Genomic DNA, 15977 nt, shown 5'->3' with positions numbered 1-15977 from the left:
GCACTCTGCCTTCCGTCCCCTGGTGCTGTGGCACTGCGACACCTCATAGATCACGGACCCCTGTTTGAAATGCAAAACGACCCATACACACACACACACACACTCTTTCTCTGCCCTTGCTAACACATGCTTGCACAGAAACCCAACTACCTCTGGATTCCTGACACTTATTCAACTTCTCACATCTCTGCAAGGACATTCTAAATTGATATAAACATTGACAAGAGACAGGTTATGCACTACTAAGACACAGGCTGAGCATATCAACACGGCTAACTGTTGACTCAGTCCAAACCTAGATAGGCAGTGTTCGTGTGTGTGTGTGTGTGTGTGTGTGTGTGTGTGTGTGTGTGTGTGTGTGTGTGTGTGTGTGTGTGTGTGTGTGTGTGTGCAGCCATTAAGCTTTTATTTATTGCTTACTTACACAACCTTGTTTGAAGGCAGACACTGCAGCCAGCTAAACCATATCAACAGCTAAACAGGCACTAAAGCTTTAGTGTGTGTGTGTGTGTGTGTGTGTGTGTGTGTGTGTGTGTGTGTGTGTGTGTGTGTGTGTGTGTGTGTGTGTGTGTGTGTGTGTGTGTGTGTGTGTGTGTGTGTGTGTGTGTGTGTGTGTGTGTGTGTGTTTTTTTGCATTTCAAACAGGGGCCCATAATCTATGAGTTTTCGTAGTGCTACAATACCAGGGGACGTCAAATGGAGTGCGCGCACACACACACACACACACACACATTTTATTCTTCTGCGCTGCATAGTGCTGAGCGATTAGAGCTTTTTGAGGTCAGTTCGGTTTTCGGTTCGATAATTTTTTTTAAATCAAGGTTTTCAATATCCGTTCCGAATTCTAATTTTTTTCATTAAATGCACTATGCATTATGTGGGTTGAATGCTGTAATAACACAGAATAAACAATGAATAAAAGTCCCATGGTGGTAGTGACTGCCCATTACTGCTTATCACTTATTAACCCTCATTTAGTCACATGACTTTACTTTAATAGAATATTTAAGTTGATGTGTATATTACATTTATTTTATTTGTTGACTTTAATATTTCATTCCAAGTCATCGTCTCATCTCTGCTACCTGTGCTGTCTGATAAAAGCACTATTTTAGTAGTTCTTCAATGTAAATAAGGCATACTTTTATAACTGCTGAATAACATCTATCAATCATTTGGATCATGTATTTTCGGGTAGAGATACCTTGTGAAGCAACTGCTCTCTATACCTCTCAATCGCTAATTTCTCTCTCTTCTCTCCTTCTCCGTGTCTGCTCCACATAGACCGGACAAGTAGCCGCGCAATGGATTATGGTCATTGTATTTAATTACCACGCTTTCTGCATTATTATACCAGTTGTTCCCAAACGGATATATTTTTTTAAAGAACCCAGTCTGGCTTTGAACTTACTCTTGAAAGTTGTAATAGTAGAATGCACAAAGTGCAATTAAGAAATTGGGTAGTGCATCATCAGTTCCTCATCATGTTAGTCATTGTATACCTTAGAGAGCTATAACTTGTCAGAAATGTCCAGATCAACTAGCCCATGTCAGCTAACATTTTTTTTTGTTCTTTTTTTTTGCCCATAGATATTGTTGTAATATTCTAGTCACTCAAATATCACATGAATACACATTAGACATGGCAAAATGTATAGCATTGCAAGAATATTTGCTATGCACCCCATGGCAAGATGTGTAGAATTGCAGGAAATAAACTTTAAACCTGCAAAATTCTCTCCACCAACAAGAGGGGTTTTAACAGTTTGTGTCATGAACAGTGGTGGTACCCATAGAAATAGACGCACGCAAAATGGAATTCAATTTTTTATTTTATTTTTTTAAACATTTTTAATTTCACCTTTATTTAACCATGTAGGTTAGTTGAGAACAAGTTCTCATTTACAACTGCGACCTGGCCAAGATAAAGCAAAGCAATGCGACACAAACAACAACACAGAGTTACACATGGAATAAACAAGCGTACAGTCAATAACACAATAGAAAAAAAAGAAAGTCTATATACAGTGTGTGCAAATGGAGTGAGGAGGTAAGGCAATAAATAGGCCATAGTAGCAAAGTAATTACAATTTAGCAAATGAACACTGGGGTGATAGATGAGCAGATGGTGATGTGCAAGTAGAAATACTGGTGTGCAAAAGAGCAGAAAAGTAAATAAAAACAATATGGGGATGAAGTAGGTAGATTGGGTGGTCTATTTACAGATGGGCTATGTACAGTTGCAGCGATCGGTTAGCTGCTCCAATAGCTGATATTTAAAGTTAGTGAGGGAAATATAAGTCTCCAGCTTCAGCGATTTTTGCAATTCGTTCCAGTCATTGGCAGCAGAGAACTGGAAGGAAAGGCGGCCAAAGTAGGTATTTGGCTTTGGGGATGACCAGTGAGATATACCTGCTGGAGCGCGTGCTACGGGTGGGTGTTGTTATCGTGACCAATGTGCTGAGATAAGGCGGAGCTTTACCTAGCATAGACTTATAGATGACCTGGAGCCTGTGTGTCTGGCGACGAATATGTAGCGAGGGCCAGCCGACTAGAGCATACAGGTCGCAGTGGTGGGTGGTATAAGGGGCTTTGGTGACAAATTGAACCAACATCGGTAAAAAACTAAAAAGCCCCGAAGTTTCGCTGTGCGGCTCTGGCTCTGTGTGGCCCTGGCTCTGTGTGGCCCTGGCTCTGTGCTACCCTGGCTCTGTGCTACCCTGGCTCTGTGTGGCCCTGGCTCTGTGTGGCCCTGGCTCTGTGTGGCCCTGGCTCTGTGTGGCCCTGGCTCTGTGCTACCCTGGCTCTGTGTGGCCCTGGCTCTGTGTGGCCCTGGCTCTGTGTGGCCCTGGCTCTGTGTGGCCCTGGCTCTGTGCGGCTCTGGCTCTGTGCGACCCTGGCTCTGTGCGACCCTGGCTCTGTGTGGCCCTGGCTCTGTGCTACCCTGGCTCTGTGTGGCCCTGGCTCTGTGCTACCCTGGCTCTGTGTGGCCCTGGCGGTGTAGGGCGCTTCCTTCTTAAGTTTTCCTTTGTATCTGGAACTTTCTTCTTTTCATCTGTCTTCTCTCTTTCTCTTTCTGTCTCTCTTTCTCACTCTGTCTCTGTCTCACTCTCTCTCTGTCTCACTCTCTCTCTCTCTCTGTCTCACTCTCGCTCTCTGTCTCACTCTCTCTCTCTCTCTCTCTCTGTCTCTCTTTCTCTTTCTCTCTCTGTCTCTCTTTCTCTCTCACTCTCTCTTTCTCTGTCTCACTCTCTCTCTCTCTGTCTGTTTCTCTTTCTCTCTCTCTTATTCTCTCTCTCTCTCTGTCCCACTCTCTCTCTTTCTCTCTCTGTCTCTCTTTCTCTCTCTTTCTCTCTGTCTCTCTTTCTCTCTCTGTCTCTCTTTCTCTCTCTCTCTCTCTCTCTCTGTCTCACTCTCTCTCTCTCTCTCTCATCCCTTTTTCTGTTTTCTTTGCCGTACACTTATCATCAGGGTGCAAAAGTTCATGTTTAGTAGCCAATTATCATAATTGTTTTAAGATACAATTTGTTTTATTTTCTTGAGTTAAGGACACAATAACGTCTAATTATAACTTGTAATTATATTGGTATTATGGTGTCTGAGCTGACTCCATGTTTATTCTATCATGTAGAATAGGTAGAGGAGAGAATTCTCATCAAGACACTAGCTTCTCCATCTTACATAAAACCTTTATCTGTTCATTCAGTCTGAGACCTAAGTCTATTCACCTCAATCCAATCTTTCATCAGGCACACCAAGCATAGCTACGTCTCAAAGCTTTCTGCTTTCTTTTGTCATGATCCCATTTGTGGTAGTTCATGGTTGCTTCAGTCAAGACAGTTACAATGCAGGGTGGCAAGGAGATGGAGAGTGTCAAGCCCTGACCTTAGTTCCTTTTTATGTCTCTATTTTGGTTTGGTCGGGGCGTAAGTTGGGGTGGGCATTCTATGTTTTTTTCCCCTATGTTTTCTTTTCTATGTGTTTGGCCTGGTATGGTTCCCAATCAGAGGCAGCTGTCTATCGTTGTCTCTGATTGAGAACCATACTTAGGTAGCTTTTTCCCACCTGGTGTTTGTGGGTAGTTGTTTCCTGTTTTGTGTTGTTTCACCTTTCAGGACTGTTTCGATTTTCGTTTCTTACATTCACTTTGTTATTTTGTATTTTCGTGTTCAGTTATAATAAATTAACATGGACACTTACCACGCTGCGTTTTGGTCCGATCTTTCCTGTTCCTCAGATGAAGAAGATCGTTACAGAACTACCCACCACCAACGGACCAAGCAGCGTGGTAAGGAGGAGCAGAGGGTTCAGGACTCCTGGACTTGGGAGGAGATATTGGACGGTAAGGGACCCTGGAGACAGGCTGGGGAATATCGCCGCCCGAAAGCAGAACTGGAGGTGGCGAAAGCGGAGAGGCGGCGATATGAGGTAAGGCAGCGCAGCAGGCACGAGAGGCAGCCCCAGAACAATTTAGGGGGGGCACACGGGGAGATTGGCGGAGTCAGGCGATAGACCTGAGCCAACTCCCCGTGCTTACCGGAAGCAGCATAGTACTGGTCAGGCACCGTGTTATGCGGTGAAGCGCACGGTGTCGCCAGTGCGCGCTCATAGCCCGGAGCGCTATAGGCCAGCCCCCCACAAGTGCCATGCGAGAGTAGGCATCCAGCCAGGGCGGATTGTGCCAGCCCAGCATGTTTGGTCTCCGGTGCGCCGTTTCGGCCCAGGGTATCCTGCGCCGGCTCTGCGTACTGTGTCTCCGGGGCGCTGGGAGGGAGCTGTTCGTCCTATGCCTGCACTCCGCCCGTGCCGGGCGAAAATGGGCATTGAGCCTAATGGAGAGGTGCGAGTGGTAAGCACCAGACCTCCAGTGCTCCCCCACAGCCCGGTTCGACCTGTGCCTGCACTCTGGAGGGGCCGGGCTAAAGTGGGCATTCAGCCTGGAAGAGTGGTGCCAAGGTTGCGCTCCAGTGCTCCCCCACAGCCCGGTCTATCCGGTGCCTCCTCTACGCACCAGGCCTCCTGTAGGTCTCCCCAGCCTGGTGGGCCCTGTGGCAGCCCCATGCACCAGGCTGTCTCTGTGTCTCCTCCCTCCAGAGTCTCCCTCCTGTCCGGAGCTGCCAGAGTCTCCCTCCTGTCCGGAGCTGCCAGAGTCTCCCTCCTGTCCGGAGCTGCCAGAGTCTCCCTCCTGTCCGGAGCTGCCAGAGTCTCCCTCCTGTCCGGAGCTTCCAGAGTCGCCCTCCTGTCCGGAGCTGCCAGAGTCGCCCTCCTGTCCGGAGCTGCCAGAGTCACCCTCCTGTCCGGAGCTGCCAGAGTCTCCCTCCTGTCCGGAGCTGTCAGAGTCTCCCTCCTGTCCGGAGCTGCCAGAGTCTCCCTCCTGTCCGGAGCTGCCAGAGTCTCCCTCCTGTCCGGAGCTGCCAGAGTCGCCCTCCTGTCCGGAGCTGCCAGAGTCGCCCTCCTGCCCGGAGCTGCCAGAGTCGCCCTCCTATTCGGGGCCCGCTGCAAGGGTCCCCAGTCCGAGGTCGGCGACGAGGGTCGCCGCTCCAGAGGCGCCACCTAAGTGGGCCAAGACTAAGGTGGAGTGGGGTCCACGTCCCGCGCCAGAGCCGCCACCGCGGATAGATGCCCACCCCGACCCTCCCCTATGGGTTTAGGTTTTGCGGCCGGAGTCCGCACCTTTGGGGCGGGGGTACTGTCACGCCCTGACCTTAGTTCCTTTTTATGTCTCTATTTTGGTTTGGTCGGGGCGTAAGTTGGGGTGGGCATTCTATGTTTTTTTTCCTATGTTTTCTATTTCTATGTGTTTGGCCTGGTATGGTTCCCAATCAGAGGCAGCTGTCTATCGTTGTCTCTGATTGAGAACCATACTTAGGTAGCTTTTTCCCACCTGGTGTTTGTGGGTAGTTGTTTCCTGTTTTGTGTTGTTTCACCTTTCAGGACTGTTTCGATTTTCGTTTCTTTCATTCACTTTGTTATTTTGTATTTTCATGTTCAGTTATAATAAATTAACATGGACACTTACCACGCTGTGTTTGGTCCGATCTTTCCTGTTCCTTAGATGAAGAAGATCATTACAGAGAGAGATCATATAGAATATCCTTACTGGATTAATACACAAACACAATCACACACACAAACACATACACACACACACACACAAGAGAAACAACAAGCCCCACACATGACAGATGCAGATACACAGTTGAACTAGGGTCAAGAGCACACACACACACACACACACACACACACACACACACACACACACACACACACACACACACACACACACACACACACACACACACACACACACACACACACACACACACACACACACACACACACACACACAGAGAGATTAGTGCAGTGTGTCTCTCCATCCCAGCGGTATCCCGGGGAAAGCCAGCCTCTAATCTTTCACGCTTGGGCCCTCCTCTATCTTTCTATCCCTCCTCTCCTCTGCTGCTTTATCAAGCAGGATTAGAGAGAGAGCTGAACCACTGTGCTATAACTCCCCTGGAGAGAGATGGAGGGAGGGAGAGTGAAAGCAAGAGAGCGAGAAGGGGAGAGGGAGAGAGGGAGATATGGAGAGAGAACGAGATAGAGCGAGAGGGAGAGAAAGGGAAAGAGAGAGGGAAAAAGAGAGAGAGAGAGAGAGAGAGCAGCCGCTACTGACCTACATTAGAGAAAAAGAGAGTAATGGTTCACTGACAGATCCCCATTCAACATAAACACACACACACATATACCCGCGCGTGCGCGCGCACACACACACACACACACACACACACACACACACACACACACACACACACACACACACACACACACACACACACACACACAGAAAAGGACACATTCCCAGACACAGAAAAGCTACATGCTCTACAGAGAGTAATCACTCTGAGAGATGCAATCATAGACACACATACCCCCCCCCCCCCCCCCACACAAACACTACCACAAAAGTCTGAAAGCTGTGTCATCTAAACCTAGCTGAGCCCTGCATGGGTTTGTACAGAGAGAGCTGTGTGTATCAGATGATCTGTAACCCAAGCTGCCTGCCTGTCCTCCATCAGACTGCATGAACCACACACACACGCACACGCACGAACCACACACACACGCACGCACGCGCACGCACGCACGCACGCACGCACGCACGCACGCACGCACGCACGCACGCACACACACACACACACACACACACACACACACACACACACACACACAGCTACACTACATGACCAAAGGTATGTGGACACCTGCTCGTCAAACATCTCATTCCAAAATCATGGGCATTAATATGGATTTGGTCCACGCTTTGCAGCTATAACAGCCTCCACTCTCTGGGGAAGGCTTTCCATTAGATGTTGGTACATTGCTGCAGAGACTTTCTTCAATTCAGCCACAAGAGCATTAGTGAGGTCGGGCACTGATGTTGGGCGATTGGGCCTGGCTCGCAGTCGGCGTTCCAATTCATCCCAAAGGTGTTTGATGGGTTTGAGGTCAGGGCTCTGTGCAGGCCAGTCAACTTCTTCTACACCGATCTCGACAAACCTTTCTATATGGACCTCACTTTGTGCATGGGGGCATTGTCATGCTGAAACAGGAAAGGGACTTCCCCAAAGTTGGAAGTCATTGTATGCCGTAGCGTAAGATTACCCTTCACTGGAACTAAGGGGCCTAGCCCAAACCATGAAAAAACAGACTGAGACCATTATTCCTCCTCCACCAAACTTTACAGTTGCCACTATGCATTCGGGCAGGTAGCGTTCTCCTGGCATCTGCCAAACCCACATTCATCCGAACAAAAAGTTAACATTTTTGCATTTATTGTGGAGTAATTACAATGCCATTAAACTGTGTAACTGTTTTCAAGTCCCCATGGGCCTCATTGGTTTCCTTCCTCTCCGGCAACTGAGTTAGGAAGGATGCCTGTATCTTGTAGTGATTGGGTATATTGATACACCATCCAAAGTGTAATTAATAACTTCACCATGCTCAAAGGAATATTCAATATCTACTTTTTTTAAATCATCCATCTACAAATAGGTGACCATCTTTGCGAGGAATTGGAAAACCTCCCTGGTCTTTGTGGTTGAATCTGGGTTTGAAATTCACTGCTCGACTGAGGGACCTAACAGATAATTGTATGTGTGGGGTACAGAGATGAGGTAGTCATTCAAAAATCATGTTAAACACTATTATTACACACAGAGTGAATCCATGCAACTTCTTATGTGAATTGTTACGCAAACGTTTAGTTCTGAAACTATTTAGTCTTGCTATAACAAAGGGGTTGAATACTTTACTCAAGACATTTCAGCTTTTAATTTTTGATCAATATGTAAACATTTTGAAAAACATACTTCCACTTTGACATTATGGATTATTGTATGTAGGCCAATGACAAAACGTATCTATTGAATCCATTTACAATTCAGGCTGTATCACAACAAAATGTGGGAACAGTCAAGAGGTGTGAACACGTTCTGAAGGCACTGTATAATAAATAGGTGATACCACCCAGTATATCTGTTTACATTAAATATGCATGTTTTGGGGAATATGTCATCTTTTACTAATGTATTCATGTCAATGTGGAATGAAAGGTCTTTAGGCCAGCAGCAGTAGCTTAGACTAGCCTAGTATATTGTCAACAAGAACATGTTGGAACAAACACAAATAACATGCAAACTGTGTTCTCAACTGTCATAGAGATGTTGGCGTGTCTGTACAAACTGACTGCTTGTGTGTGAGTGTGTAATACAGTACATATAGTGTGTGTGTGAGTGTGTAATACAGTACATATAGTGTGTGTGTGTGTGAGTGTGTAATACAGTACATATAGTGTGTGTGTGAGTGTGTAATACAGTACATATAGTGTGTGTGTGAGTGTGTAATACAGTACATATAGTGTGTGTCTGTGTGAGTGTGTAATACAGTACATATAGTGTGTGTGTGAGTGTGTAATACAGTACATATAGTGTGTGTGTGAGTGTGTAATACAGTACATATAGTGTGTGTGTGTGAGTACTACCCTCTCCCCCGTCCAGTCCTCACAGGGATAACTACAGCGTGATACATTATCTCAGAGCTAAATATAGTTTGAGTTCTCTAGCTCTTGTGGTGCGTAGTACAACTCTGCACCAGGAGTACCTCTCTCTCTCTCTCTCTCTCTCTCTCTCTCTCGCGCGCTCTCTCTCTCTCTCTCTCTCTCTCTCTCGCGCTCTCTCAATTAAATTCTCTCTCTCTCCCTTCACCTCTTTCTCCCTCTCTCCCCCTTCTCCCTTCCCTCCTCCCTCCACCTTAGTCTATCTCTCCCTCTTTCTTTCTCCTTTCCTCTCTCTCTCCGTCAGTGTGTGTCTCTTTAAGGGGAGGGCAGGCAGACATGCCCTCTCCTCTTCCCCTGCTCACTTACACACCATGTAGAGTAGAGAGAGAGAGAAAGAGAGAGAGAGAGAAAGAGAGAGAGAAAGAGAGAGAGAAAGAGAGAGAAAGAGAGAGAAAGAGGAAGAAGGGAGATAAATAGCAACAGCAGAGAGAAACAGAGGGAGAGAGTAGGGGAAATAAAGAGAGAGAGAGAGAGAGAGAGAGAGAGAGAGAGAGAGAGAGAGAGAGAGAGAGAGAGAGAGAGAGAGAGAGAGAGAGAGACAGACAGACAGACAGACAGACAGACAGACAGACAGACAGACAGACAGACAGACAGACAGACAGACAGACAGACAGACAGACAGACAGACAGACAGACAGACAGACAGACAGACAGACAGACAAAGATTGAAAGAGAGAGAGAAAGAGAGAGAGAGAGAGAGGTGTAGGACCGGAGAGAGAGAACAGAAGACAGAGGAAACACCTTGTGAGAGGAACCACAGACAGACAGGACACTTCAGTACAGTATACTAAGTATAGTACAGTATAGTACAGTACAGTATAGCACAGTACAGTACAGTATAGTATAGTTCAATGAAACGGCATACAGCACACACAGGACAGATAGACAGACAGACGCTCAGTGTGAGGACAAAGTGTCTGAAGTGGCTTACCAGTGTGTCTGGAGTAGCCTTCTGGAGTAGCCTTCTCCTGCTGCATGCTACCAGCCTGACTCTCACTGTCACTCTCTCTCTCACTCTCTCTCTGCCTCTCACTCTCCCTCTCTCTCTTCTTAGCTCACACTGTCCTTCTCTCTTACAAAAAGCCCTAGAGGGTGCCTCTCTCTCTCACACTCTTTTTCTTTCTCTCTCTCCCTCCACCCGGAACGAAGCGGAAAATCCCAAACAGAGTCCTGGTGGAGAGGGGTGTGCTCCGTAGAAGAGAGCAGAGCACACACACACACAGACACGGCTCCTCCCACGCCTCCCTCCACCAACTTCATCAGGTATTCATTCAAAAAACATGCACGCCAGCTGGCAGGTTGCCCACACTACACTCACAAGGAGAGAGGGAGACAGGGAGGAGGGGAGGGAGGGATAGGGAGGGATTGAGATAGAACGAGGAAGGGAAGGTGACATACTGTGGAGAGAAGAGAGAATGAGGAGAGAATGAGAGAGATAAGGAGGAAGGAAGGAAGGAAGGAAGGAAGGAAGGAAGGAAGGAAGGAAGGAAGGAAGGAAGGAAGGAAGGAAGGAAGGAAGGAAGGAAGGAAGGAAGGAAGGAAGGAAGGAAGGAAGGAAGGAAGGAAGGAAGGAATGGAGGGATAAAGAGAGCAATAGAGATTAGAGAGATTATGAGAAAGAGGCCATTGAAAGAGAGTGATACACAAACACACGCGCACGCGCACGTGCACGTGCACGCGCACACACACACACCCACACCCACACACACACACACACACACACACACACACACACACACACACACACACACACACACACACACAAACACACACACACACACACACACACACACACACACACAGACAGTGAAATAGTACTGTGACATTCAAAGATATGCAGAGTAAAAGCTTTTCACTAACAATATGAAATGCAACACAGAGACAGAAGATGCATCCCTCCCATAAACACCTACACACACCTCCATAACCAAGCTACCGGCCCTCCCATACACACTTACACACACCTCCATAACCAAGCTACCGGCCCTCCCATACACACCTACACACACCTCCATAACCAAGCTACCGGCCCTCCCATACACACACCTCCATAACCAAGCTACCGGCCCTCACATACACACCTACACATACCTCCATAACCAAGCTACCGGCCCTCCCATACACACCTACACACACCTCCATAACCAAGCTACCGGCCCTCCCATACACACCTACACACACCTCCATAACCAAGCTACCGGCCCTCCCATACACACCTACACACACCTCCATAACCAAGCTACCGGCCCTCCCATACACACCTACACATACCTCCATAACCAAGCTACCGGCCCTCCCATACACACTTACACACACCTCCATAACCAAGCTACCGGCCCTCCCATACACACCTACACATACCTCCATAACCAAGCTACCGGCCCTCCCATACACACCTACTCACACCTCCATAACCAAGCTACCGGCCCTCCCATACACACCTACACACACCTCCATAACCAAGCTACCGGCCCTCCCATACACACCTACACATACCTCCATAACCAAGCTACCGGCCCTCCCATACACACCTACTCACACCTCCATAACCAAGCTACCGGCCCTCCCATACACACTTACACACACCTCCATAACCAAGCTACCGGCCCAACCATACACACCTACTCACACGTCCATAACCAAGCTACCGGCCCTCCCATACACTCCTACACACACCTCCATAACCAAGCTACCGGCCCTCCCATACTCACTTACACACACCTCCATAACCAAGCTACCGGCCCTCCCATACACACCTACACACACCTCCATAACCAAGCTACCTGCCCTCCCATACACACACCTCCATAACCAAGCTACCGGCCCTCCCATACACACCTACACATACCTCCATAACCAAGCTACCGGCCCTCACAAACACACAGGTAAAATGTCATGAACCCATACCAGTAAAAAAAAAAAAATGAATGAACCCATATCAATTACTACAGCTACTGCAGAGAGAAACCACTGTGCCAAGCTCAGTGCACCGTCCCTCCTCCCCACTAGAGGGTAGAGGGCCATCTCCCTCCTCCTCACAGAAAGCAGAACTACACTACAATGAGTCGCTGTTGTGTTAGTTGACCTAAATAAAGTTGATTTCCAAACAAATATGAGATGTTCTCTTCTGCAGTGAGGAGAGGAGATGAGTGTTATGGTAGGAAGCACGGACACACAGTGCTAATGCGTCCCAGTAGACATGCCAGACCCACATAGGCCTAAACACATCGCTGCTTCCTGTGTGTGTTGTGGGGTTGACTTCTTTGCTTACTGTCTCTCTCCCTGGGGAGTAGGTAGATGTTAACCCTAACCACTGACTTAGGGTCAGTTTTGAGTTTAACTCCCGTAATTGTTCAGGTTAGTATTGGGGTTGGGCGAACTGTTCTTAGAATTGCCTAAGGTCACCTTCTGCATCAAGCCTCTCATGGTTACATGGTTACCTCATACACTACCAAATCAGAGCCCATGTTATCGGTGGGCTCTTACTGTAACACTGTTCATTCTGACATCTCTATTTGTAGTAGGTAAAAGGGTGACATGGCAGAGTACCTTTTTACAAGTCAGTCAATTAGGATTAGGATAGTGGCCCTCTGTCTTTGTGGGTCAATCTGTTTTAGAACTATGGTCAACAGAGCTACAGTGGGGGCTGATCTAGTAAAATGTGTTTTCAGATCGACGGTCAACTCAGCTCACAATAACAGCTCCTGCATGGTGAGGAAGACTTGTCTGTTACCGTAGCAGCAAATTAGCCACGCTCTGTAATTCAATTAGTTTGTGTGTTGTTTATTTAGAAGCGAGTGCAGTCAACTGAAACTCACTGAGAGGGAGAGGAGGAGAGGGGTAGCAGAGCAATAGTCAACCATACTGAAACTCACTGAGAGGGAGAGGAGGGGAGGGGTAGCAGAACAATAGTCAACCATACTGAAACTCACTGAGAGGGAGAGGAGGAGAGGGGTAGCAGAAAAATAGTCAACCATACTGAAACTCACTGAGAGGGAGAGGAGGAGAGGGGTAGCAGAGCAATAGTCAACCATACTGAAACTCACTGAGAGGGAGAGGAGGGGAGGGGTAGCAGAACAATAGTCAACCATACTGAAACTCACTGAGAGGGAGAGGAGGAGAGGGGTAGCAGAAAAATAGTCAACCATACTGAAACTCACTGAGAGGGAGAGGAGGAGAGGGGTAGCAGAACAATAGTCAACCATACTGAAACTCACTGAGAGGGAGAGGAGGAGAGGGGTAGCAGAACAATAGTCAACATACTGAAACTCACTGAGAGGGAGAGGAGGAGAGGGGTAGCAGAACAATAGTCAACCATACTGAAACTCACTGAGAGGGAGAGGAGGAGAGGGGTAGCAGAACAATAGTCAACCATACTGAAACTCACTGAGAGGGAGAGGAGGAGAGGGGTAGCAGAAAAATAGTCAACCATACTGAAACTCACTGAGAGAGAGAGGAGGAGAGGGGTAGCAGAACAATAGTCAACCATACTGAAACTCACTGAGAGGGAGAGGAGGAGAGGGGTAGCAGAACAATAGTGAACCATACTGAAACTCACTGAGAGGGAGAGGAGGAGAGGGGTAGCAGAACAATAGTGAACCATACTGAAACTCACTGAGAGAGAGAGGAGGAGAGGGGTAGCAGAACAATAGTCAACCATACTGAAACTCACTGAGAGGGAGAGGAGGAGAGGGGTAGCAGAGCAATAGTCAACCATACTGAAACTCACTGAGAGGGAGAGGAGGAGAGGGGTAGCAGAGCAATAGTCAACCATACTGAAACTCACTGAGAGGGAGAGGAGGAGAGGGGTAGCAAAACAATAGTCAACCATACTGAAACTCACTGAGAGGGAGAGGAGGAGAGGGGTAGCAGAACAATAGTCAACCATACTGAAACTCACTGAGAAGGAGAAGAGGAGAGGGGTAGCAGAACAATAGTCAACCATACTGAAACTCACTGAGAGGGAGAGGAGGAGAGGGGTAGCAGAGCAATAGTGAACCATACTGAAACTCACTGAGAGGGAGAGGAGGAGAGGGGTAGCAGAACAATAGTCAACCATACTGAAACTCACTGAGAGGGAGAGGGGGAGAGGGGTAGCAGAACAATAGTCAACCATACTGAAACTCACTGAGAGGGAGAGGAGGAGAGGGGTAGCAGAAAAATAGTCAACCATACTGAAACTCACTGAGAGGGAGAGGAGGAGAGGGGTAGCAGAACAATAGTCAACCATACTGAAACTCACTGAGAGGGAGAGGAGGAGGGGTAGCAGAACAATAGTCAACCATACTGAAACTCAGTGAGAGAGAGAGGAGGAGAGGGGTAGCAGAAAAATAGTCAACCATACTGAAACTCACTGAGAGGGAGAGGAGGAGAGGGGTAGCAGAACAATAGTCAACCATACTGAAACTCACTGAGAGGGAGAGGAGGAGAGGGGTAGCAGAACAATAGTCAACCATACTGAAACTCACTGAGAGGGAGAGGAGGAGAGGGGTAGCAGAGCAATAGTGAACCATACTGAAACTCACTGAGAGGGAGAGGAGGAGAGGGGTAGCAGAACAATAGTCAACCATACTGAAACTCACTGAGAGGGAGAGGAGGAGAGGGGTAACAGAACAATAGTGAACCATACTGAAACTCACTGAGAGAGAGAGGAGGAGAGGGGTAGCAGAACAATAGTCAACCATACTGAAACTCACTGAGAGGGAGAGGAGGGGTAGCAGAACAATAGTCAACCATACTGAAACTCACTGAGAGGGAGAGGAGGAGAGGGGTAGCAGAAAAATAGTCAACCATACTGAAACTCACTGAGAGAGAGAGGAGGAGAGGGGTAGCAGAACAATAGTCAACCATACTGAAACTCACTGAGAGGGAGAGGAGGAGAGGGGTAGCAGAGCAAGAGTCAACCATACTGAAACTCACTGAGAAGGAGAGGAGGAGAGGGGTAGCAGAACAATAGTCAACCATACTGAAACTCACTGAGAGGGAGAGGAGGAGAGGGGTAGCAGAACAATAGTCAACCATACTGAAACTCACTGAGAAGGAGAGGAGGAGAGGGTTGGCAGAACAATAGTCAACCATACTGAAACTCACTGAGAGGGAGAGGAGGAGAGGGGTAGCAGAAAAATAGTCAACCATACTGAAACTCACTGAGAGGGAGAGGAGGAGAGGGGTAGCAGAACAATAGTCAACCATACTGAAACTCACTGAGAGGGAGAGGAGGAGAGGGGTAGCAGAACAATAGTCAACCATACTGAAACTCACTGAGAGGGAGAGGAGGAGAGGGGTAGCAGAAAAATAGTCAACCATACTGAAACTCACTGAGAGGGAGAGGAGGAGAGGGGTAGCAGAACAATAGTCAACCATACTGAAACTCACTGAGAGGGAGAGGAGGAGAGGGGTAGCAGAACAATAGTCAACCATACTGAAACTCACTGAGAGGGAGAGGAGGAGAGGGGTAGCAGAACAATAGTCAACCATACTGAAACTCACTGAGAGGGAGAGGAGGAGAGGGGTAGCAGAACAATAGTCAACCATACTGAAACTCACTGAGAAGGAGAGGAGGAGAGGGGTAGCAGAACAATAGTGAACCATACTGAAACTCACTGAGAGAGAGAGAGGAGGAGAGGGGTAGCAGAACAATAGTCAACCATACTGAAACTCACTGAGAGGGAGAGGAGGAGAGGGGTAGCAGAACAATAGTCAACCATACTGAAACTCACTGAGAGGGAGAGGAGGAGAGGGGTAGCAGAGCAATAGTCAACCATACTGAAACTCACTGAGAGGGAGAGGAGGAGAGGGGTAGCAGAACAATAGTCAACCATACTGAAACTCACTGAGAGGGAGAGGAGGAGAGGGGTAGCAG

The 15977-nt window shown here is 47.8% G+C and overlaps 1 protein-coding gene across 3 annotated transcripts in view; it reads right to left on the bottom strand.

The window, feature by feature from the left end:
* Window positions 1-15977, bottom strand: part of atxn1a (ataxin 1a) — a 64532-nt gene that overhangs the window by 14013 nt on the left and 34542 nt on the right. Inside the window, exon 1 of one of the 3 annotated variants that reach the window (XM_038966172.1) lies at window positions 10047-10537. The exons of 1 other annotated variant lie outside the window; for it this stretch is intronic. The gene's annotated coding sequence lies outside the window, so the exon portion shown is untranslated. Of the gene's footprint in view, window positions 1-4200; window positions 4223-10046; window positions 10538-15977 lie in introns of those variants that run through there. One more of the 3 variants, XM_038966173.1, reaches the window with a different exon arrangement.

Source organism: Salvelinus namaycush, chromosome 27, assembly GCF_016432855.1.
Source record: "Salvelinus namaycush isolate Seneca chromosome 27, SaNama_1.0, whole genome shotgun sequence".
NCBI classification, from domain to species: Eukaryota; Metazoa; Chordata; class Actinopteri; order Salmoniformes; family Salmonidae; genus Salvelinus; species Salvelinus namaycush.
This window is presented reverse-complemented; position numbering and strand designations above follow the sequence as displayed.